Source organism: Gekko japonicus, unplaced genomic scaffold (assembly GCF_001447785.1).
Source record: "Gekko japonicus isolate JY-2015 unplaced genomic scaffold, Gekko_japonicus_V1.1 scaffold424, whole genome shotgun sequence".
In the NCBI taxonomy this organism is placed as follows: Eukaryota; Metazoa; Chordata; class Lepidosauria; order Squamata; family Gekkonidae; genus Gekko; species Gekko japonicus.
In genome coordinates this window covers 60,287-85,828 of record NW_015165247.1, presented here as the reverse complement: position 1 = coordinate 85,828, position 25,542 = coordinate 60,287, and the positions used below count along the sequence as shown (strand labels likewise).

Here is a 25,542-nt window from a genome sequence, read left to right as displayed (position 1 = left end):
AGAACCTCAGAAGAGCCCTGCTGGATCAGACCAGGGAGGGTCCATCTAGTCCAGCCTCCTGTCTCACACAGTGGCCAACCAGTTCCTCTGGAGGGCCAACAACAGGGCAGAGAGGCCGAGGCCTTCCCCTGATGTTGCCTCCTGGCTCTGGGATTCAGAGGATTAGTGCCTCTGAATGTGGAGGTTCCCTTTAGTCACTGTGGCTAGTAGCCATTGATAGACATCTCCTCCATGCATCTATCTAGTCCCCTTTAAAGCAGTTTATTCCTGTGGCCATCAGTACATCCCCTGGCAGCAAATTCTAAATTTGAATAACAAAGGAAGGGACACAATGTCCCTCTTTTCCAGCCAGATCTCTTGCTTTTTGAAGCGTTCAGTGAAAGCGGGTTGCTTTCAGAAGTGCTGGGCCCTCAGCTAACCTGATTTACAATCTCTGATTTGGCGGGGGTGGGGGGGAATGGCTGTTTTGTTTTGCAGCTGAAGATAGCCTCACAGTCAACACCACCAGCCGCTGCCCTGTATTTCTGCAAGGGCTTACCGAGAAAAGACGGCAAAAATTAAAACCGCTGCGGTTGCAACATCTTTATATAAATCTACGACGCAGCCTCATTCGGAACCCTGTGTGCTGTTCGGGTTACTGGATCTCAAAAAAGGATAATGCGGAAGCAGCACAAGTGAAGAGAGAGAAGAAGAGATTGGATTTATACCCCACCCCTCTCTCGGAATCTCAGAACAGCTTACAATCTCCTTTCCCTTCCCCTCTCCACCACAGACATTGTGTGAAGTAGGTGGGGATGCGAGAGCTCTTTTGAGGACTGCTCCTGAGAGAACACCTCTGAGAGAACTTGTGACTGACCCAAGGTCACACCAGCTGACTTCATGGGGAGGGGTGGGGAAATCAAACCTGGTTCTCCCATATTGGAATCCAAACTCCTAACTACTTCACCAAACTGACTCTCAAAGATGATAGGGGAATGGCAGAGAAGCTGAATGCATCTGTTGCCTATGTCTTCACTGCGGAAGATGGGAGGTGGTTGTTCACTCCAGGATTAATGATTTCGGGGGGGTGTCGAAAGACCTGAGTTGAATTGAGGTTGACGAGAGAGGACGTCCTACGACTGATGGGCAAATTAAAAACTGACAGATCCCCACGTCCAAATGGCATACAGCCAAGAGTTCTGAAAGACCTCAGACGTGCACTTGTGGATCTCCTGGCAAAAATATGCCATCTGTCACTAAAAATCTGCCTCCATTCTCGAGGACTGGAAGGTAAGTAATGTAACCCCCCCCCATCTTTAAAAAAGGTTCCAGAGGAGATCTGGGAAATTACAGGCTGGTCAGTTTAACATTATTACCGGGTAAACTGGTGGAATCTGTTATAAAAAAACAGAATTAGTGAGCACATTGAGGAACAAAGGCTACTGAAGAAGAATCGTGTTGAATATAAATATCATAAAGGAATAGAAAAGGTTCTTATACAAACACCAACAAATTAAACATTACACCAGTCCATTCCAACATAGAAAATACAAAGAAATCCTATAGTAGAAAAAGCCTTACATAAGATCATAAGAGAAGCCAATGCTGGATCAGGCCAATGGCCCATCCAGTCCAACACTCTGTCACACAGTGGCCAAAAATACCAGGTGCCCTCAGGAGGTCCACCAGTGGGGCCAGGACACTAGAAGCCCTCCCACTGCTGCCCCCCCAAAGCACCAAGAATACAGAGCATCACTTGCCCCAGACACAAGAGTTCCTATCTATACCTTGTGGCTAAGAGCCACTGATGGACCTCTGCCTCCATAGGCTTATCCAATTCCCTCTTGAAGCCGTCCATGCTTGTAGCCACCACCACCTCCTGTGGCAGTAAATTCTATGGGTTCATCACTCTTTGGGTGAAGTGCGGACAAGAAGGCACGTACCTACATTGCTGGTGGGATTGTCCACAAATTAAACATTTCTGGAAAGAAGTAACGGCCAAAATTAAGGAGATAACATCCCAGGAAATCACTTTTAAACCGGAAGTTATACTCCTACATAAACGGGATGATTCGATAGTAGACAACACTAGGGAGACTATTTCGACATTACTAGCGACAGCCAAATTGACGATAGCCACGGGATGGAAATCACCAACCCCACCCTCTTTGGCAGGGTGGCATGATAAGCTATGGCAGCAGTTTGTTATGGCTAAAATCACGGATTCGGTACAAAGAACACAACAGACAAGTACAGCTCCGCGTATGAGATATATTAGAACATGGTCACCAATACTGAATTATATGGCAAGGGGAGGTATACTCCCAAGTAACATTGCATACCATGAGTGGTTACACTTGTGAGACATACTAAACAATCGGATATATGAATAGGTTCACACTCTGCACCCATACTCAAAGCATATATTACTTCGACTATAAATACTAATGTACGGAGGGGAACATAGTGTCATTTGATAACCATAGGTAGTACTGTATTGAGTAATGTTAAACGAATTATATATGATGTGTTTATAAACTGTTCTTAATATACCAATAAAAATATTTAAAAAAGAAAGAAAAAAAAGAAGGACTTCCTTTTATCTGTTCTAACCCGACTGCTCAGCAATTTCATGGAGTGCCCACGAGTTCTTGTCTTGCGAGAAAGGGAGAAAAGTACTTCTTTCTCTACCTGCTAAGGTCTGAAATACTCTAGAAGATTCCATAAGGTATGAAATACTCTCAAAGACTGTATCTTTCTGTATCCTTTATCGATAACCCATTGGGTTGGATCCTTACTCATCATATGCTCCATCACCCTAATATAGATGGGATGAACTTCCTTACTACAGAAAAATACAGTCTTGGAGAATATTTCATACCTTATGGAAAAGTTTCTTCTGCTATAGGATTTCTTTGTATTGTCTACGTTGGGAAGGACACTTTCGATGTTTAATTTGTCGGTATTTGCTATTTCTTTACGATATATTCAACACGATAAAATATACTTAGGTTTTTCATATATATGTTTATTCATTATAATATAGTTCTGTACACAGTATGCCTTTCTTTTCTTTTTCTTTATTTTTTTAATTTTTATTTATTTTTTATTTATCTTTAGATTTGTATCCCGCCCTACCCCAGAGGTACTTCCCACACCTGTGGCCGACAGTGTCCCTAATTTGTATAACTGAAGAAGAACCAGCTTGGATTCTGTAAGGGAAGATCTGGTCTAACATTTTAGAACAAAATTCGAGTCCAGTGGAACCTTTAGTTGCTATTAGTCCTGGCCCCACTGCTGGACCTCCTGGTATTTTTGGCCACTGTGTGACACAGAGTGTTGGACCGGATGGGCCATTGGCCTGATCCAACATGGCTTCTCATGTTCTTACAAGGTATAAATGGAATTCACCACTGCAGGAAGTGGCGGCGGCTACAAGCATAGACAGCTTCAAGAAGGAATTGGATAAACACATGGAGCAGAGGTCCATCAGTGGCTATTAGCAGCAAGGTATGGATGGACCACTATGTTTGGAGCAGTGATGCTCTGTCTTCTTGGTGCTTGGAGGGGGCCACAGTGGGAGGGCTCCTGGAGTTGTGGCCCCACTGGTAGACCTCCTGATGGTACCTGGGTTTTGGCCACTGTGTGACACAGCATGGTGGACTGGATGGGCCACTGGCCCGAACCGGCATGGCTTCTCTTCTGTTCTTATGTCTGGGGCAGTGACGCTTTGTATTCTTGGTGCTTGGGGGGCAGCGGTGGGAGGGCTTCTGGAGTTCTGGCCCTGCTGGTGGACCTCCTGATGGCCCCTGGGTTTGGGCCGCTGTGTGACACAGAGCGTGGCCTGGATGGGCCACTGGTCTGACCCAACATGGCTTCTCTTTTGCTCTAATTAAATATAAGGCGGCCTCATACAAATATCTTAACTAGCCCACTTCTTTCAAAACTAGCAACGGTTTCTCTTTGCATTGTCAAGGAGGGGGAGTTACGGGAAACCAAAGGCAAAATATCTGTCCGATCTTTTTGCTGATATGTCCGCTCTGGTGACCAGCTGGAACGCTTTCCCATGTTGCCAAAATACCTCCCCTCCCGAACAATGGAGCGCACGGCTACAGGGCAAAAGCTAAACACTCTGAAAAGTCACGCACACCAGCACCCCGTGAGGATGCAGAGGGGCGGCAAGCATGGAGGAACCCTCCCCTCCACAAAAAGCCCCCTGCCCGCCATGGAGAAGGGCTCGTCTTCACCATCCCGATATGCAAGGAGAGAATGGACCACATCGATTCTGCTGTTCTGCATCAGATTCCGGGAAGGGGTTATTCCATGCACTTTCTCTTATGTACCTGGTTCAAGTTATCGAAGAGGGGTGTTTTTTTTGGGAGGGGGGAATCTCTTTCCGCCTTGCTTATTGAGAGCCAGTTTAGTGTCGTGGTGAAGTGCGCGGGCTCTAATCTGGGAGAGCCGGGTTTGATTCCCCCACTCCTCCAATTGCACCTGGCTGGATGACCTTGGGCAAGCCGTAGTTCTGACAAGAGCTGTCCTTGAAAAAGAGCAGTTTCTGTCAAGAGCTCTCTCAGCCCCACCTATCCCACAGGGTGTCTGTTGTCTAATCTGGGAGAACCGGGTTTGATTCCCCCCTCCTCCTCCACTTGCACCTGGCTGGATGGCCTTGGGCAAGCCGTAGTTCTGATAAGAGCTGTCCTCGAAAAAGAGCAGTTTCTGTCAAGAGCTCTCTCAGCCCCACCTATCCCACAGGGTGTCTGTTGTCTAATCTGGGAGAACCGGGTTTGATTCCCCCCTCCTCCTCCACTTGCACCTGGCTGGATGGCCTTGGGCAAGCCGTAGTTCTGATAAGAGCTGTCCTCGAAAAAGAGCAGTTTCTGTCAAGAGCCCTCTCAGCCCCACCTACCTCACAGGGTGTCTGTTGTGGGGAGGGAAAGGAGGTTGTAAGCCACTCTGAGACTCCCTTGGGTAGCGAAGGGCGGGGTATAAATCCAGTCTTTTCTCTTCTTCTTCTTCTTTAATCCACTGCTGCCCCGCCTTTCCCCGCAATGGAAACCCAAAGCGTCTCGCATCATTCTGGAGAAGAGGAGGCTGAGGGGGGGACCTGTTGGCTCCCTTGAAGTATCAGAAGGGCTGTCACTTAGAGAAGGACAGGGGCGGTTCCTGTGGGCCACAGAGGAAAGGACTCGCACGAATGGCTTTAAATGAAGGGCGGGAAGGTACCGGCTGGATCTTGAAGCAGTGGCCTGACAAACACTGCTCGGGGAGGCTCTAGGCCAGTGATGGCGAACCTTTTGGAGGCCGCGTGCCCAAACTGCGACCCAAAACCCACTTATTGAACGCAAAGTGCCAACACGGCCATTTAACCTGAATACGGAGGTTTTACTTTAGAAAAAACAACTCATACATTAACTTAAGACGATCCAAACAAAGTAAGGAAAGCAATCCCAAATGCTTTCATTGACTTAAAATTATTTGGCAGAGGATTCGACACTTTAATGATGGTCTGCGCCTGGCTGGGGCGGCACGCGTGCCCACAGAGAGGGCTCTGAGTGCCACCTCTGGCACCCGTGCCATAGGTTCGCCACCACTGCTCTAGACTGATCCTGCGTCGAGCAGGGGGCTGGACTAGATGGCCTCTAGGGAGCCTCCCGACTCTGTGATTCGATGACTCTCTTCTCCATTGTACCCACACAACAACTCGGTGATGTAGGTTAGGCTGAGACGCTGTGACAGGCCCAAGGTCGTCCAGCGAGCTCCTGGGGCATTGGGGGAGGGATTAGAACCTGGGCCTCCCGGACCTTAGTTCAACCGCCACTCTAGCCGCTACACCCCAACAGCTACCTCGGAGACTTAGAAGCACAAGCTCACGGGAAGAGAGGTCTCTCTCGAGCTGCCGGCCCAAGCACTCCTGCACAGAGGATACACCCCTCTGAAGGCCAGACGCTGGAGACCCACAAGGGGGGACCCCCCCCACTCCACAGGCTCCCATAGATCAAGGCTAACAGGAAGGTGGGGGAGTTGGGCCCGATCCAACAGAGAAATCCTCATGCACGTCTACCGCTGACCTCCAGAGAGAAGGGACAGTCGGCCAAGCCTCGGGAGTCTACGCTACATCCCGCCTTTCTCCCATGCGGCTTACATCCTTCCCCTCTCTCGTTTTATCCTCACAACAACCCAGTGAGGTACTCTGGGGCTGAGAGGGCATGACTGGCCCAAGGTCACCCAGCGAGCTTCCAAAGCAGAGGGGAGACTCGAACTGGAGTCTCCCATACGAACGTAAGAGGAGCCAATGTTGGATCAGGCCAAAGGCCCACCCAGTCCAACACTCTGTGTCACACAGTGGCCAGAAATACCAGGTGCCCTCAGGAGGTCCAGCAGTGGGGCCAGGAGGACACTAGAAGCCCTCCCACTGTTGCCCCCTCAGCACCAAGAACACAGAGCACCCCTTGCCCGAGATGTAATAACATCAGAGAAGCCAAATATTGGATCAGGCCAATGGCCCACCCAGTCCATCACTCTGTGTCACACAGTGGCCAGAAATACCAGGGGCCATCAGGAGGTCCAGCAGTGGGGCCGGGACACTAGAAGCCCTCCCACTGTTGCCCCCCCACCCCCAACCACCAAAGATACGGCGCATCCCTTGCCCCAGACCGAGAGTTCCTCTCTATACCTTGTGGCTCATAGCCATGGATGGACCTCTGCTCCAGATCCTAGTTTAACAGCTACACCACGCTGAAGGACGATGTTTCCAAGGAGACAGGGGTGGGTGGGGGGGTGCATTTGCAGGCCAAAAGGACGGGGTGGGAGGGAAGGAAGAAGGAACAGGCGAGTGTGTGTGGGGGGGGATTTCTTCCAGTACTCGACAAGCAGGGGGGAAGGGGGGTTGCTTGCTTCTGACTCCTTGGCCACGCGGCCCGAGAGGCTCTCGAACACAGAACTCACCTGATGACATCAGTTCCTCAGAGCAGAGGAGCAGAAGAAATCAGAGGAAGCCGGGAGGAAGGAGAAAGGTGGCGAAGGGAAGAGCCGGGAATAGACTGCAAAGCCCCCCCCCCCCCGCCTTCCCTGCGTGATCTCCTGAGGTCAGGGCGCGAGACGGGGACAGCAACGAGGGGAGGGGCAATCATCTTCCCCGCAGCTCCCCTCCCCTCCCCGCCCGCCATCGCAACAGCCTCGGTTCGTAATTAGCAGGTCGCCGTTCTTGCCTTTGCCATCTGCCAGCGGCGGCTAGAAATTCGACCCGGGCCCTCTCGAGCCACCTGGCAAAAAAAGCATGTGCGAAGAGGGGACCGACGGCAGCCAGGGTTGCCAACTTTGGGTCGGGGAAATCCCTGCAGATTAAGGGGAGCGGTCTCGGCGGGGAGGTGGCGACATACGTTCTAACCCTCCAGAGCGGCCGTTTTCTGCAGAGGAACCGGTCTTTGTTGCCTGGAGACCAGGTGTGATTCCTGGAGGTCTCCGGGCCCTGCCTAGAGGTTACAAAAGCTGAGGGTCACGAGGTTGGGAAGGTATGCAGAAGTATATGGCACTGTGTTGTTGTCACCAAACAGAGCCAGTTTGGTGCAGTGGTTAAGTGCGCGGACTCTAATCTGGGAGAACCGGGTTTGATCCCCCACTCCTCCACTTGCACCTGCTGATGTGACCTTGGGTCAGTCCCAAGTTCTCTTGGAGCTGTTCTTGGAAAAGAGCAGTTTGCGTCAGAGCTCTCTCAGCCCCACCCACCTCACAGGGTGTCTGTTGTGGGGAGGGGAAGGGAAAGGAGTTTGTAAGCCGCTCTGAGACTCCAAGTGAAGGGCGGGGTATAAATCCAATCTCCTCCTCCTCCTCCTCTTCTTCTTTAAGGTAGATCGATTCTGTACTTTTTATTTTATTTTTTTAATTTTTCTATAAATATTGGTGCCAAATATTATCCAAAACGGGTTTCACCCAGACAATACATCAAAGTGCGGGTTTACATTATGTTCAAATGTTCAGATGGCACCTTGTCAGTTTCACAATCACTAGTCCCAGGGGACTCTAGTAATTTACCTGTCAAATACAGTCTTTTTCAAGGTCCGTGATATATATATAAAGGGCATAAGTAAAGGTTTCCCTTGCTCGAAAGCCAGTCGAATCCAACTCTAGGGGGCGGTGCTCATCTTTGTTTCCAAGCCGAAGAGCCCGCGCTGTCCGAAGACATCTCCGTGGTCATGTGGCCAGCATGACTAGACACCGAGGCACATGGAACACTGTTACCTTCCCACCGAAGCAGTACCTATTTGTATCTACTTGCAGTTTCTTGCCTTTGAACTGTTAAGGTTGGCAGGAGCCGGGGCCAGAGACGGGAGCTCACTCCGTCACGCAACACTCGGGTCTCGAACGGCCAAACTACAGACCTTCCAGTCTGCAGCTCAGTGTCTTAACCTCTGAGCCACCACGGTCTGTTATATAAATATGGGTGTTAAATATTATCAAAAACAGGTTTCACCCAAAAAATACATCACAGTGCAGGTTTATATACTGTTCAAATATTCAGGCAGCACCTTTTCAGTTTCACAGTCACTAGTCCCAGGGGACTCTAGTAATTGACCCGTTTTGAGTCTTTTTCAAGGTCTGTAATACATATAAAGGACATAAGGCGCACTAATTTCTCTTTGTGAGCACACAACTCTTAAGATAGCAGCATATTCTCTAGGGTCCCATCTGGTACCTATAAAACCTATTGAGGCAGACTCAGCACGGTTTCTGTAAGGGAAGATCTTGTCTCACTAACCTGTTAGTGTTCTTTGAGGGGGTGAACAAACATGTGGACAAGGGGGATCCAATAGATATTATTTACCTTGACTTCCAGAAAGCTTTTGATAAAGTTCCTCATCAAAGGCTCCTAAGTAAGCTCAAAAATCATGGGATAGAAGGACAAGTCCTTTTATGGATCAAAAACTGGCTAGTTCATAGAAAACAGAGAGTGAGTGTAGGTGGGCAATTTTCTCAGTGGAGGGTGGTAAGCAGTGGGGTACCGCAGGGATCAGTACTTGGTCCACTGCTTTTTAACTTGTTCATTAATGATTTGGAGATGGGAGTAAGCAGTGAAGTGGCTAAATTTGCGGATGATACAAAGTTGTTCGGGGTGGTGAAAACCAGTGAGGATTGTGAGGCACTCCAAGGGGATCTGTCAAGGATGGGCGAGTGGGCGTCAACATGGCAAATGGGGTTCAATGTGGCCAAGTGCAAGGTGATGCACATTGGAGCCAAAAATCCTAAATATAAATACACATTGATGGGGTCTGAACTGGCAGAGACTGAGCAAGAGAGAGATCTTGGAGTTGTAGTGGATAACTCACTGAAAATGTCGAGACAGTGTGTGACTGCAATAAAGAAGGCCAATGCTATGCTGGGGATTATTAGGAAGGGTATTGAAAACAGATCAGCCAATATAATAATGCCCCTATATAAATCAATGGTGAGACCTCATTTGGAATACTGTGTGCAGTTCTGGGCACCACACCTTAAAAAGGATATTATAGCTTTGGAAAAAGTGCAGAAAAGGGCAACTCGAATGATAAAAGGGTTGGAACACTTTCCCTATGAGGAAAGGTTAAAGCGCTTAGGGCTCTTTAGCTTGGAGAAAAGACGACTGAGGGGTGACATGATCGAGGTTTATAAGATTATGCATGGGAAAGAGCAGGTAAAGAAAGAGGTACTTTAGGACGTCCTTCTTCACCCAAAGAGTGATTAACACTTGGAATTCACTGCCACAGGAAGTGGTGGGTGCTACAAGCATGGATGGCTTCAAAAGGGAATTAGATAAGCATATGGAGCAGAGGTCCATCAGTGGCTATTAGCCACAAGGTATAGCTAGGGGCTCTGGGGCAAGTGATGCTCTGTCTTCTTGGTGCTTGGGGGGGGTCAACAGTGGGAGGGCTTCTAATGTCCTGGCCCCACTGCTGGACCTCCTGATGGCACTGGTATTTCTGGCCACTGTGTGACACAGAGTGTTGGACTGGATGGGCCTTTGGCCTGATCCAACATTGGCGTCTCTTATGTTCTTATGGTAAAATACTAGAGAGCTGATTGTGAAACTTGCAAGGTGCCGTCTGAATATTTGAACAGAAGGTAAACCTGCAATTTGATGTATTGCTTGGGTGAAACCCATTTTTGATAATATTTGACACCAATATTTATAGAACAGTAGAGAAAAACTTAAAAAAAATAAAATAAAAAGTACAGACTAGATCTACCTTAAACATACATCTATTATACACAGCGCTATATACTTTGGCAGTTTGGTGTCGTGGTTAAGCGCGCGGACTCTGATCTGGGAGAACCGGGTTTGATTCCCCGCGCCTCCACTTGCAGCTGCTGGATGACCTTGGGCAAGCCATAGTTCTGCCAGAGCTGTTCTTGAAAAAAGAGCCGTTTCTGTCAGAGCTCTCTCAGCCCCGCCTACCTCACAGGGCGTCTGTTGTAGGGGAGGGGAAGGGAAAGGAGCTTGTAAGCCGCTCCGAGACGCCGAGTGAAGGGTGGGGTATAAATCCAATCTCTTCTTCTTCGATATACTTTCGCGTACCTAGCTGGAGGTAGGTCTGAGACTCTGGTTACTCACCAGCTTTGCCAGAGTCAGAGGCCACTGAAAGACCGGGGTGTGTGTGTGGTTAAGGCCCCGTCCTCAGATTAGCTTGAGTTCCGTAATCACCATCTCCCACTGGGCCGGCAGACCCGACCCAAGGTGGGCATTTTGGTCCAGCGGTGGCTGGCGGCAGACCTCCCTTTGAGGACGCTGAGAACTGCGGCTCAGTCTTTTTCAAAAAACGGGCGGTGGGGTGTGTGTGTGTGTGGCTCTAGGAAGCCATCTTCCAGACATCTACCCTGAGTTTCAAAGTGGCTTGCGGGCGGGCATCATCGCAGGGGGCGGCTTGGCAACGCCCCCCTCCCTCAAGGCTCCCGAGGCCCCGATCCGCCCTACGAGCATCGCAAACCCCCCCCCCCGGCCTTACAGGGGCTACCCGCAGTAACCTTCTCCATCCGATCTGTACCCGGCCCTTCCTTCTACAGACCAACGTACACGCCCCCCCCCATTTTTATCCTCACAACAGCCCCACAAAGGAGGCTAGGCTGAGGGCACGGGATCTGAACCCAAGACGCCCGAACCCTAACCCAGCACTCACCAACTTTAGCAACACCCGAGGTGGCCGCCCCCAGCTCTAGAGGAAGCCCCTTCGGTTTTGAAATTTGCTATTAAGCGGGCGTGATTGCTTGAATTTACAGTCCTTGCTAGGCTGCTGGGGACTGAAATGTGAATTCCATAGTCACTCCTCCACCCTGCTCCCTTGGTATTCTGATTAAATCCAAGAGGTCTTTTTGAGCAGGTAAACAGGACTGTGCTGTAACGAAAACGTTGCATTGGTCAAAGGACAAAGACGGTGGCTTCTATCGCTGCTTATGACTGTAAGTATGCTCCATGCTAGGTGGTTTGTACTCTACTTATGTTCAGAAGCTCACGCTCTGCTCTGGCTCTGCTTAAGATTTCTGTCTGTTTCCAGGTTTCTGTAACCCATACTCTATTTGCAGCTGTTCGTGGGATGTCTCGTCCTCTTGATCATATCTGACTTACGCTAGGTCATCTGCCTTGAATCTTGGCGGAAAAGGTGGACTACTGTAACCAGTGTTCCCTCTAAGCTGAGTTAGTGTGAGCTACCTCACCGTTTTTCAGCCTCCAGCTCACAGATCTTTGTCTTCGCTCGGGAAGGAGGGCTCCAGAGCAAACTAATTGGCGCAGCAGCCAAATCGTTCACTCGCAACTTTAGTGCCGGTAGCTCACAAAGTAGAATTTTTGCTCACAGGACTCCCAGTAGAATTTTTGCTCACAGGACTCCCAGGTTAGAGGGAACATTGGCTGTAACCTAAATAAATAAAGATGGGTTAGTCTGTCTGTAGCAGTTGAAAAGAGCAAGAGTCCAGGAGCACCTTCGAGACTTAACAAAATTTGTGGCAGGGGAGGAGCTTTCATGCGGCTCGCTTCTTCAGATACAGCCAGAATGCGAGTCCGTCTGTCCTTATATCTCGGAGAGCGGAGCAATTTCAGATCCAGAATGCTACTGTCATTCGCCTGCTATTGTCATTCGGCCTCTGAAACCACTACTGGACTTGAATCTAGCTGTCCAAGATGAGCAAAATCTGGTCCCAGTCAGTGTTCCCTCTAAGCTGAGCTGGTGTGAGCTAGCTCACAGTTTTTTAGCCTCCGGCTCACACATTTTTGTCTCCGCTCAGGAAAGAGGGCTCCAGAGCAAACTAATTGATGCAGTAGCCAAATCGCTCGCTCACAATTTTAATGCCAGTAGCTCACAAAGTAGAATTTTTGCTCACAAGACTCCACAGCTTAGAGGGAGCATTGGTCCCAGCTGACGCTCTGGGCGATTGTCCCGGAGGAACAGATGCTCGAATCGTTCCAAGTGACCACCCCAAGGCCTTCAAACAGCTGCTAAAGCAGAATGACCAACTTGGAAGCGGTGTTCCCTCTAAGCTGAGTTTGTGCGATGTTTGCACTGGCGAAAATTAATTATGCTCTTGTTTGTCTCTTTGAATAGTCTGATTAGCTGGAATGGATAAAAGAGAAGCGACACACTTTTTGATCACCTTCAATATTAACAAATCCTAATTGTCTTAAAGCTAACTTTGTAAGCAATGTATGACCACCACCTCTTGGGTTTTTAGTGGGTCTCTTGACTTTCACCTGTAGTTTGTAGTTACCCCTCCTTGTTTCTTTGTAGTTCATAGAAAATGCAATTGAAAAAATCCCCTGCGGGGGGCCAAAAATTCCCTCGAAGCCCAGTTTGTGTGAGCTAGCTCACAGTTTCTTAGCCTCCGGCTCATACGTTTCTGTCTCAGCTCAGGAAGGAGGACTCCAGAGCAAACTAATCGATGCAGCAGCCAAATCGCTCGCTCACAATTTTAATGCCGGCAGCTCACAAAGTAGTATTTTTGCTCACAGGACTCCAGAGCTTAGAGGGAGCACTGGTCCCCGCTGACACGCTGGTCAACCATCCTGGAGGAACAGATGCTGGAATGCTTAGAGGGAGCATTAGATGAAAATCCGAACGGCAAATCACAGCCAGGGAAGCCCAAATCCTAGCGCCCTCCGCCAGGGAAGACGAACTTTCAGCATTCAGATAAGTCAATCTGGAACGCCTTGTTTTCAGCTGCGGGACAGGATCTACCCGATGGGGGCATTTGAATTTCAACAGAAGGCTGTGGCTATGAGGAAACTGGCCTCCTGGACAGCCCATGCCTGGTGGACAGGGGGGAGAGGGAAGAAAACTCCGGAACTTTCCCCTGGCAGAATAATAAGTGTGGCACTGGAGGGGTCAAACACATGACAAAGGAAGCTCAAGGCAAGGAAATCTACACATTGTGCTCAAGGTATTGTGATTAATGATTCCTTCCAGGGTGGGTTGTTGTTTTTTTCCTTTGAAGGGGAGTGGGCTCAGGGAGGAAAACCCAGTCTTCAGCAGGTTTTTAGCAGGAGACCGGAAGATTGTTCTCAACTGGCCCAAGGACAGAATTTCTGAGTTCAATTCATGGCGCTGGCTGTGACCTTTACAGCCCTCTACCACCTGGGACCGGTGTTCCCTCTAAGCTGAGTTCGTGTGAGCTAGCTCGCAGTGTTTTACCCTCCGGCTCACACATTTTTGTCTTCGCTCAGGAAGGATGACTCCAGAGGAAACTGATTCATGCAGGAGCCAAATTGCCCCCTCACAACTCGAATGCCAGCAGCTCGCAAAGTAGAATTTTTGCTCACAGGACTCCACAGCTTACAGGGGAGCATTGCTCACAGGGTGTCTGTCGTGCGGAGGGGAAGGGGAAGGAGTTTGTAAGCCACTCTGAGACTCTGAGTAAAGGGCCAGGGGTATAAATCCAATCTCTTTCTTCTACTTCTGTGTCCGTGCCACTTTCTAGGTTACAAGTTGTTCCCTCTAAACTGAGTTAGTGTGAGCTAGGTCACGGTTTTTTAGCCTCCAGATCACGCATTTTTGTCTTCGCTCAGGAAGGAGGGTTCCGGAGCGAACTGATTCATGCAGTAGCCAAACCACTCACTCACAGCTTTAATGCCAGTCGCTCACAGAGTAGAATTTTTTGCTCACAGGACTCCACAGCTTACAGGGAGCATTGCTCACAGGATGTCTGTCCTGGGGAGGGGAAGGGAAAGGAGTTTGTAAGCCGCTCTGAGACTCTGAGTGAAGGGTGGGGTATAAATCCAATCTCTCTTCTTCTTCTTCTTCTCCTTCTTCTTCTGTGTCCGTGCGAGTTTCTAGGTTACAAATTGTTCCCTCTAAGCTGAGTTAGTGTGAGCTAGCTCAAGATTTTTCACCCTCCGGCTCACACATTTTTGTCTTCGCTCAGGAAGGAGGGCTCCAGAGCAAACTAATTTAGGCAGGAGCCAAATGGCCCCCTCACAACTTTAATGCCAGCAGCTCACAGAGTAGAATTTTTGCTCACAGGATTCCACAGCTCACAGGGAGCATTGCTCACAGGGTGTCTGTTGTGGGGAGGGGAAGGAGTTTGTAAGCCACTCTGAAACTCTGAGTGAAAGGTGGGGTATAAATCCAATCTCTCTTCTTCTTCTTCTCCTCCTCGGCCTCCTTCTTCTGTGTCCCTGCGAGTTTCTAGGTTACAAGTTGTTCCCTCTAAGCTGAGTTAGTGTGAGCTAGCTCATGGTTTTTCAGCCTCCGGCTCACACATTTTCCTCTTGGCTCAGGAAGGGGGGCTCTGGAGCAAACCAATTTATGCAGTGGCCAAATCGCTCGCTCACAACTTTAATGCCAGTAGCCCACAGAGTAGAATTTTTGCTCACAGGACTCCACAGCTTAGAGGGACCATTAGTCAGGAGGCTCCCACTTTCCATAGATCCCTGGACACCAACTGCAGTCATCATGCAGCCTTCGGCTGGCTACTCCCACCAGTCAGGATGGGCCGTCTGGCACAGACCAGAACTCGGCCATTCCCACTGCGGCCCCAGCTTCCTTTTATCCGTTCTAACCTGACCGCACAGCAATTTCATGGAGTGCCCACAAGGAGTTCTTGTCTTGTGAGAAAGGTAGAAAAGTACCTCTTTCCCGACCTGCTCTACCCCATGCATCATCTTATCAACCTTGATCATGTCACCCCTCAGCCGTCGTTTCTCCAAGCTAAAGAGCCCCAAGTGCTTTAACCTGTCTTCCTAGGGGAAGTGTTCCAACCCTCTGAGCATTCTCGTTGCCCTTTTCTGCACTTTTTCCAATGCTAGAATATCCTTTTTGAGGTGTGGTGACCAGAATTGCACACAGTACTCCAAATGAGGCTTGATGCTGTCTATGTTTGCAGCTGCCACCACTTCCTGCGGCAGTGAATTCCATCTGTTAACTACTCTTTGGGTGAAGACGTGATTTCCTTGGCCTGACTGGCAACTGTACCACAGACACCACCAGGTGTCCACAAGAAAGTCTTGAAATGTGGGGGGCACACATGGAGAAGGGGCACGCGCATCTCACAGTGCCTCTCAAACTGTCCTGCCTCTAGTGTCAGGCGAAGAAGAGGGCACAATATTCCCCTTGGATTTGAGCCCACCTGCTACCCGCTGGATCGTTTATTGCCCAGCAGGTAAAACTTAGGAACTCCAACAACAATGAAGAAAAGCAAAATCACAGAGACTCCAATCCCCACCTCCAGGGACACAGAAAGCTGCCTTCCCCAGAGAAAGACCTTGCTAGGGTGAACTACCTCCAGGTGGGGCCATGGCTCAGTGGCAGAGCCTCTGCTTGGCGTGCAGCAGGTCCCAGGTTCAATCCCCGGCATCTCCAGTTAAAAGGACCAGGCAGGTGATGGGAAAGACCTCCGCCTGAGACCCTGGAGAGCTGGTCAAGAGGGGCCATGGCTCAGTGGCAGAGCCTCTGCTTGGCATGCAGGAGGTCCCAGGTTCAATCCCCGGCATCTCCAGTTAAAAGGACCAGACAGGAGGTGATGGGAAAGACCTCCGCCTGAGACCCTGGAGAGCTGTAAAGAGGGGCTGTGGCTCAGTGGAAGAGCCTCTGCTTGGCATGCAGAAGGTCCCAGGTTCAGTCCCCGGCATCTCCAGTTAAAAAGGACCAGGCAGGAGGTGACGGGAAAGACCTCTGCCTAAGAACCTGGAGAGTCATGTAGAGGGGCCAACGCTCAGTGTCAGAGCATCTGCTTGGTATGCATAAATCAGTTTGCTCTGGAGCCACCCCTTTCCTGAGCCGAGACAAAAATGTGTGAGCCAGAGGCTCAAAACCTGTGAGCTAGCTCACACTGACTCAGCTTAGAGGGAACACTGGTGGTGACCCTCTAGTTGCAGACCACCACCCCCGGAAAAAAAATATTGGCCAGGGGCCAATGATGAAAACAACCCCCCTCCAGCATTTAGAGGTCGGTGAGTTCTTTGCTTAGATGTACTGACGTGTTTACTTCCCTGCAAGATCTTACTATGACTCTGTAAACACCATGGAAGCGTCACAGTTAAAAGGCAAGTTAAAAATGGCTTTAAGTAAACCAACACAGAGCCGGACGTGCGAGTATTTGCTTGTGTTTCCGCACCCCTCCCTCTGTCATCTGACCTAGCAGCCAAATCCAGCCAGCGCGCTGCTCCCTGGGGCAAACCCCACGCTTGCGATTTGGAGCCCATATGGTGCCCCAGCTGGCCTAGGACCGGGGTGGGACCCGGGTTCAAATCCCCACCCAACAGTGGCTCCACGCCAGGGGGATGTTATTAAGGAAAAGATTCAGGAGGACGAGTTTACACAGGAAGCTGGATCGCAGCCTATTCCACCGCTTATTCTATGTGCAATCGTGTCCCAATCGTGTCTATTTCTGTAATTCCGTTTTCATTTTTCACCGTGACTATTTCACGTCTGATGCTTTTCGGCATCGTTTCTATATTTTGTGATCCCGGTGCCGTTGCGCTGCTGGCCAGCCGTCTCGCACTGTTTGGGGGCACTGTCTTCGGTTCCGAGATCCACCTTCTGTCTCAGCAGAAAGGGTGGCTATAAATATAGGTAAAAAGGTAAAGGTTCCCTTGCTCAAAAGCCAGTCGAATCCGACTCTAGGGTTGCGGTGCTCATCTTCATTTCAAAGCCGAAGAGCCAGCGCTGTCCGAAGACGTTTCCGTGGTCATGTGGCCGGCGTGACTAAACATCAACGCTGTTACCTTCCCACCGAAGTGGTACCTATTTATCTACTTGCAATTTCTTGCTTTCGAACTGCTAGGTTGGCAGGAGCTGGAACTCGAGACAGGAGCTCACTCCGTCATGCGGCACCTGGGTCTCGAACTGCTGAACTACTGACCTCCCACAGCCTGCAGTTCAGCATCTGAACCACTTGAACCACCGCAGCTCCGGCTACATATATATATAAATATAGCGAGTAAATAAATCTCGGGGCAGGCTTTCCTAGCACGAACCACCCTGCAAGGCTGTTGTGAGGATAAAACGGAGGCCAGCTACCCAACCTCGTCTCCATGAAGTCAGGGTGGTATAAAATGGTGATAAAGATGACAGATAGGCAACATCCCTCTCTGGATGCCAAAGATGCCAGGTATGCTGCTGCCAGGGCTTTTTCGGTGGCGGCTCCTACCTGGTGGAATGAGCTCCCGGAGGAGACCTGGGGCCCTGCGGGACCTTGCGCAATTCCGCAGGGCCTGCAAGACGGAGCTCTTCCGCCAGGCTTTCGAGTAGGAGCCGCCACTACTTCCACCACCACCACCGAGTTGGGTAACATGGGTGTGTGTGTGAGAGATGGCCCTGTGTTAAATGAACTACAGCGCTGCGTGGATCTGATACCACTAAACTGGGACTGCTTTCCCCAGGAAGCCATCTTGTTCCTGAAGACTTTCCTGAAACATCCGGAGCACTTTGTACTGTTGTAATTGATTGATTGTTTTATCTTGTTTTTAATTGTTTTAACTTTTGGCCTTGATGCCCTATCTGTGAGCCGCCCTGAGCCCGCTTGCGGGGAGGGCGGGCTATAAATTTAATAATAAATAGACAAACAATACAAAACAGTCACTCCAAGACAACCAGCTAGGGAGAGTTTATAAATGCAAAATAGACACTCCAAGACTAGGGAAAGTTTATAAAAGTGCAAAATGATCACTCTAAGACAACCAGCTAGGGAAAATTTATAAAAGCAACAGAACGAAGATTGAGTCCAGTGACACCTTGAAGACCAAAATACAAAACAGTCACTCCAAGACAACCAGCTAGGGAGTGTTTATAAAAGCAAAATAGACGTGCAGTCAGACGGCGTGCTAAGAGCGGGTTAAACTGCTCCGGTTCTAACCGGATTATATTTGATCTGGATAATCGCAATCACACTTACCTCCCTTATCCTGCCTCACCGCGCAGGAGTGTGTGTCGGCAGGCTTTTTAAATTTTTTCTCAGTTTGCGCATGTGCATAGGCGCTCATCCATAGAATGGGGGCAGGAATCAATCCAACCCCCTCCAACAAAAGACTTTAAACGTTTGACCCGAAAATGGCCTCCGTGAGATCCCGAACTCATCTAAACTCTAAAACAAGTGACCGTTTAAATGCCGGTTTTCTAAACAGGGTAGCAGAGCGCCGCCTATGCGCACACTACCAACGCTAAAAAAAAATGACGGGCGAAAAGCGGAAGCCTCAGGCAGCTTTCGAGTGGGGAGGGGGTTTACACCGGAAGTGGCTCGACACCGGAGGAGCGATCACACAGGAGGAAAATGCGGCTTTAAACGGGAGAGCTGAGAAAACACCACATTGGGACCTGGTAACAAAATACTTCAGGTTAAAGGGGTTTTGAGCCGGAAACCAATGGACAGGGACGGGAGGCAGATGTTGACTAGAGATGTAAAATTTCCGGAAATTTTGAAGCTCAGAAAAAAACGGAAATTTTCCAAAAAATTGAAAAAGATGCTACATTAGCACTTCTTTTTTCTTTTCCAGATTGAAAGTCATTCTGTTACTTTAGGAACATAAAATATTTTTGGCACAACTAGCATATTAAAAATATAGTGTATCCCAACAATTATTACAAACAGAATACCCACCCACGCGCAAAAACAAAACTGAAACCTTTCTCTTTTCTTGTGACAATAGCACCTCCTAAAGGAAGAAATGCATCTTGTTCTTGCACTGGAGAGTTCAGTTGGTAACCTAGGACTTGCTTGTCCCTCAGTGCACAGAAATTAGATCAATCTGATACCATACATATTTTTAGAAATGATTTGGAAAATATTTGAACCCCTTATCTTAAAATATTTTATTCATCACGTTAAAATAAAATGTTCCATAATCAATTTTTTTTTATTTTTCCAATTTTTAAGGGAAAAACAAAACAAAAAAGGCTTCAGGAAAAAAACCCGTTTCCCCCCGAATTTTCCCGGTTTTTTTTCCCGGGCCTTCACATCTCTAATATTGACGGTGTGATCGTCCATATAAAATCCGTTGCTGAACTGTCACAGCACCAGATCAAGCGGCACGTCTGAATGCACCCCAATACTACAGAAAGTTCATAAAAATACAAAATAGTCACCTCAAGACAACCAGCTACAGAAAAATTATAAAAGCAACAGAACAAAGTTTGAGTCCAGTGGCACCTTTAAGACCAAAGTACAAAATAGCTACTCCAAGACAACCAGCTAGGAAAAGTTGATAAAAGCACAAAGTTTGAGGCCAGTGGCACCTTTAAGACCAAAGTACAAAATAGCTACTCCAAGACAACCAGCTAGGAAAAGTTGATAAAAGCACAAAGTTTGAGGCCAGTGGCACCTTTAAGACCAAAGTACAAAATAGCTACTCCAAGACAACCAGCTAGGAAAAGTTGATAAAAGCACAAAGTTTGAGGCCAGTGGCACCTTTAAGACCAAAGTACAAAATAGCTACTCCAAGACAACCAGCTAGGAAAAGTTGATAAAAGCACAAAGTTTGAGGCCAGTGGCACCTTTAAGACCAAAGTACAAAATAGCTACTCCAAGACAACCAGCTAGGAAAAGTTGATAAAAGCACAAAGTTTGAGGCCAGTGGCACCTTTAAGACCAAAGTACAAAATAGCTACTCCAAGACAACCAGCTAGGAAAAGTTGATAAAAGCACAAAGTTTGAGGCCAGTGGCACCTTTAAGACCAAAGTACAAAATAGCTACTCCAAGACAACCAGCTAGGAAAAGTTGATAAAAGCACAAAGTTTGAGGCCAGTGGCACCTTTAAGACCAAAGTACAAAATAGCTACTCCAAGACAACCAGCTAGGAAAAGTTGATAAAAGCACAAAGTTTGAGGCCAGTGGCACCTTTAAGACCAAAGTACAAAATAGCTACTCCAAGACAACCAGCTAGGAAAAGTTGATAAAAGCACAAAGTTTGAGGCCAGTGGCACCTTTAAGACCAAAGTACAAAATAGCTACTCCAAGACAACCAGCTAGGAAAAGTTGATAAAAGCACAAAGTTTGAGGCCAGTGGCACCTTTAAGACCAAAGTACAAAATAGCTACTCCAAGACAACCAGCTAGGAAAAGTTGATAAAAGCACAAAGTTTGAGGCCAGTGGCACCTTTAAGACCAAAGTACAAAATAGCTACTCCAAGACAACCAGCTAGGAAAAGTTGATAAAAGCACAAAGTTTGAGGCCAGTGGCACCTTTAAGACCAAAGTACAAAATAGCTACTCCAAGACAACCAGCTAGGAAAAGTTGATAAAAGCACAAAGTTTGAGGCCAGTGGCACCTTTAAGACCAAAGTACAAAATAGCTACTCCAAGACAACCAGCTAGGAAAAGTTGATAAAAGCACAAAGTTTGAGGCCAGTGGCACCTTTAAGACCAAAGTACAAAATAGCTACTCCAAGACAACCAGCTAGGAAAAGTTGATAAAAGCACAAAGTTTGAGGCCAGTGGCACCTTTAAGACCAAAGTACAAAATAGTCACTCCAAGACAACCAGCTAGGAAAAGCTGATAAAAGCAACAGAGCAAAGTTTGAGTCCAGTGGCACCTTTAAGCCTATACCTTTAAGATTTGGTTGAGGCGATGGACGTCCAGCCATCTTGGACTCCCCGGCTCGCTATGCCCACGGTGCCCGTTACAATTTGCCCTGCCCAACAGAGGTCAACGGAGCATCATCGGAAAAACGGACTGCTATTAACTACCGTGTTTCCCTGAAAATAAGACACTGTCTTATATTTATTTTTTCTCAAGAAGACACACTTGGGCTTATACCACAAATGCATAGAAATCCTTCTAGGGCTTATTTTTGGGGTAAGTCTTATTTTCGGGGAAACAGGGTACCACCTACGTTAGCATCGTGCCGGTGGCACCATGAACCACCTCACATAGCGGCCATTCCCTCCCACTGGATTTAAATCTGGTTTTACATTTTACGTTTTAATGCTGTTACGTTTACTTAATGAAATGTTGGGACCCGCCCTGAGCCCGCTTGTGGGGGGAGGGAGGGATATATTCTTTACGGCCCACTTAACTTTTGGACGCTAACATGCAAGACTGCCTGAAGGGCTTGGGAAGGAGGTATTTGTGAATTCCCTGCATTGTGCAGGGGGTTGGACTAGATGACCCTGGAGGTCCCTTCCAACGCTATGATTCTAAGTGCCCCGTACATGGACAGTAATAAAATGCGGGGCGGCTTTCAAAGGTTATTTAAAAATTCAAATGGAGGCAAGGCCAGCTCCAGAGACAGTGTGAGGCAGTGGTCAGAGTGTCTGACTAGGATCTGCGAGATCCAGGTTCCAATCCCGACACATTCCACGGAAGCAAGCTGGGTGACCTTGGGCCGGTCACACCCCCGCAGCCTAACCAACCTCACAGGGCTGTTGCAAGGATAAAATGGAGGAGAGGAGATTGCCGTGAACTGCTTTGGGTCCCTGCTGGGGGGAAAGGAGGGGTATGAATGAAGTAAATACATTTTAAAGTTAAAGCAGCAGTGGAGGAGGAGGAGAGGCCATGCACTGGTGGTGGTGGTGACGTCTCCAAGCATGTGCCAAATATCCCTACTCTATCTCTCCGCAACTGAAGAGATAACAGACAGGTGCATCTTTGAACTCCGATATCTCTGAAATGCACAGAATTAAACAACCTATTCCGATGGAACGGATCCAAAACTCCAACGACACAAAGCCGGCTCGACAAGCCGCTCCCCCTCAATGGCAAGATACCCCAACCGCAGCTGCCCCACACGCCGCCACGGCACAGTCTGGCGAGCGATTAACTTCCGGCACGTTTTAACAGAGTTAAGCCCCGGCCATCTGCTAACTTCTGCACAGAGCCGAGAGCGAGCCTGTCGCTGGGCAAAAGCATCGCCTACGAATAAAAGAAAGTCCGTCCATCACGAGCTGGGCGTCGTTTCAGAAAGCACAGATTGGCCCAAATACCGCCCTGAGCCTGCTCGGCGGGGTACAAAACTGACAATGAATAAATACCAACATTGCAGGAGAAGAACTCAAGGGGCCTGGAAAACCTACACTGCCTGGGCCGCAGAACAAACTCCGAGAGCCAGGATACACTGGGAGAAGAATCCAGGGGTGAACCTCGGCGGGGACTGTACCACCTCATGCGGCCAGTGAGGAAGGACATGGCAGACTGCGTACGTTTGTGATTAAATACAAGAACTTGTGGGCACTCCATGAAATTGCTGAGCAGTCGGGTGAGAACGGATAAAAGGAAGTCTTTCTTCACCCAAAGAGTGATGAACTCGTGGAATTCACTGCCACAGGGGGTGGTGGCAGTTACAAGCATGGACGTCTTCAAGAGGGAATTAAACATATGGAACAGAGGTCCATCAGTGGCTATTAGTGGCAAAGTATAGGTAGGAACTCTCGGTCTGGGGCAAGGGATGCTCTGTGTTCTTGGTGCTTGGGGGGGGGCAACAGTGGGAGGGCTTCTAGTGTCCTGGCCCCACTACTGGACCTCCTGATGGCCCCTGGGAATTTTGGCCACTGTGTGACACAGAGTGTTGGACTGCATGGGCCACTGGCCTGATCCAACATTGGCTTTTCTTATCTTCTTATGTCTGGGGCAAGGGATGCTCTGTATTCTTGGAGCTTGGGGGGGGGGGCAACAGTGGGAGGGCTTCTGGTGTCCTGGCCCCACTGCTGTGCCTTCTGATGGCACCTGGTCTTTTTGGCCACTATGTGACACAGAGTGTTGGACTGGATGGGCCGTTGGCCTGATCCAACACTGGCTTCTCTTATGTTCTTAAATCCCTGCAAGCAGAAAGGCAGAATGCCAGTAAGAAGGATAAAGCCTCGCCTTCCCCTTGATGTAAGGCTGTTCTAGGTGTGGGGCCATTCCCCTACTCTGTGGACCGAGTACCCAGTGCACGCCAACGCCTGACATACTTTGATCAGGAGGACCTGGCTAACGCAGCTGCACTTTTGGGATTGCTCAGAGACCCTCAGAAATACAATGCGAGCGCACGCAGCTCTATCAGCAGCCAATCACAGGAGACTCATCTTTCCAAGAATCAATATTGGAAATAAGGAGGGACTGGCTCCTCCCTCCCCAAAGAGACAGAAACATCTTCCAGCTGGTTCCTAAAAACTGCGGAGGGGGGACACTGAAAATGTTCCTCTGCCTCCCACAAGACCCTCAAAGACTCCCGTAAAGGAAAAATAAAGATATTTCAGAATTCTGTCATAACCAGATAGCAAAGGAATCAATGCACATCCTTTACCGTCACAAGACCGAGGGGAGGGGAACCCTAATATATTTGCTGCCTCCCACAATATGAAACGTCACAATTCCCCCTAAGTACTTTTTTTGACAGGGGAGACCGAGATCTGACTCTTCAATGGTTAGGTCAGTAGAGACCTCCAGGTAGCATAGAATCATAGAGTTGGAAGGGACCACTGTTCCCTCTTAGGTGAGAGTGTGAGCTAGCTCACAGTTTTTCAGCCTCCGGCTCACACATTTTCGTCTTCACTCAGGAAGGACGGCCCCAGAGCAAGCTAATTTATGCAGCGGCCAAATCGCCCGCTCACAGTTTTAATGCCGGTAGCTCACAAAGTGGAATTTTTGCTCACAAGACTCCACAGCTTAGAGGGAACATCGGAAGGGACCTCTCCAGGGTCATCTAGTCCAACCCCCTTTACAAGGCAGGAAATTCACAAATACCTCCCCCCACACACAGACCCAGTGACCCCTGCTCCATGCCCAGAAGATGACCAAAAACCTCCAGGATCTCCAGACAAACTGGCCTGGGGAAAGATGGCTTCCTGACCCCAAAGTGGCAATCAGCATTTCCCTGGGCATACAAGAAAGGTCCACAAGAACTAAGCACTGAAGGAACCCTTCCTGCCCTCCCTCTCATGATCTGCCCAAGTTCACAGAATCAGCATTGCTGTCAGACCGACGGCCATCTAGCCTCATACTATGTACATATTAACTCCCTCCCCAAATAAGAACTCCCATTTCCCCAGCAGACATTTGGTGTGATGGGGAACCACAACAATGAAACGCACACAGGCTCTTCATTAGACCAGGGAGAGCCGGGTTCGAACCCCAACACTGCCATGGAAGCTTGCAGGGCGACCCCTGGCCAGGCACACACCCTCAGCCTGCCCTCCCTCACAGGGCTGTTGTAAGAAAACAAAAGAGGGGAGAGCGATGCGCTACAGCCACTTGGGGAGTCCCACCCAAGGAGGAGAAACCAGCTACAAATATATAAACAAGTGCAAAGTCGTGTATTCTCAGCCGAGCCTACCTCACAGGGTTGTTGTGAGGATAAAACAGGGGGAAATGAAGTAGAATTAACACACACAAACCACATCCCGCCCAAATAAAATCACGGAAGCTCCCGGTCCCCAGATAGGCATTGCATTCCTTTGTGCTTCCAGCATGCTGGACTCCCTCTGCAGGACTTTACCGAAGCCCCATCTAACTACCTCCCCCCCCCACCGCTTGCCCCTCCAAACCTGGGAGCTCAGATTCCCAGGCAAAGCTGCTCTCTGGGGTGTGGGGCTGGACAACCCGCCATAGGCCAGACCCTCTTCTTCCTCCCAGAATGCTTTGGGAAAGGGGGGGAGGGGAAAATGGGACACCAGGAACACCGCAGCCTCCTGGCCACCCCTCCCCTTTTCAAATAACTGGGGGGGGGGGGGAACCCCCCTTTTCAAAAACTGGGGGGGGGGGGAAGAGACTCAGATCTCCTCCTCCTCCTCCTCAAATCTGGGGGGCTCCCACCCCCAGAATCATCCTGCTCTCTGACGCAGACAGACACAAGGAGATGCACACAGCCCTGGCATCCTGGAGGGGGGGGGGAAGAGAGAAGAACTCCCCCATACACACCTCTAGAGGACACTTGCTCGCAGAAGCCCACCCACCCACCCTGCCATCTCCCCATTTTGCAGCAAAGCAGATGATGGTGTTCCCCCCCCACCCCATAATCTAAAAACATCCCCATCAAGAACTTCACTTAAGACCCCCCCCAGTGGACGCCCCCCTCCCAATGGAGGGGGGAACCCCAAATCCACAGGTTATTTTTATTTTTTGGACTGTTGGGGTGTTTTTTGGGGGGGGGGATGCACACACCCCTCGCATGCTTGCTTGGGGGATGGGGGAGA

At 49.2% G+C, this 25,542-nt stretch overlaps 1 protein-coding gene across 1 annotated transcript in view; it reads right to left on the bottom strand.

Annotated features, from left to right (window-relative positions):
• Positions 1-25,542, bottom strand: part of ZNF687 (zinc finger protein 687) — a 50,198-nt gene that overhangs the window by 23,815 nt on the left and 841 nt on the right. The gene's annotated exons all lie outside the window — the stretch shown is intronic.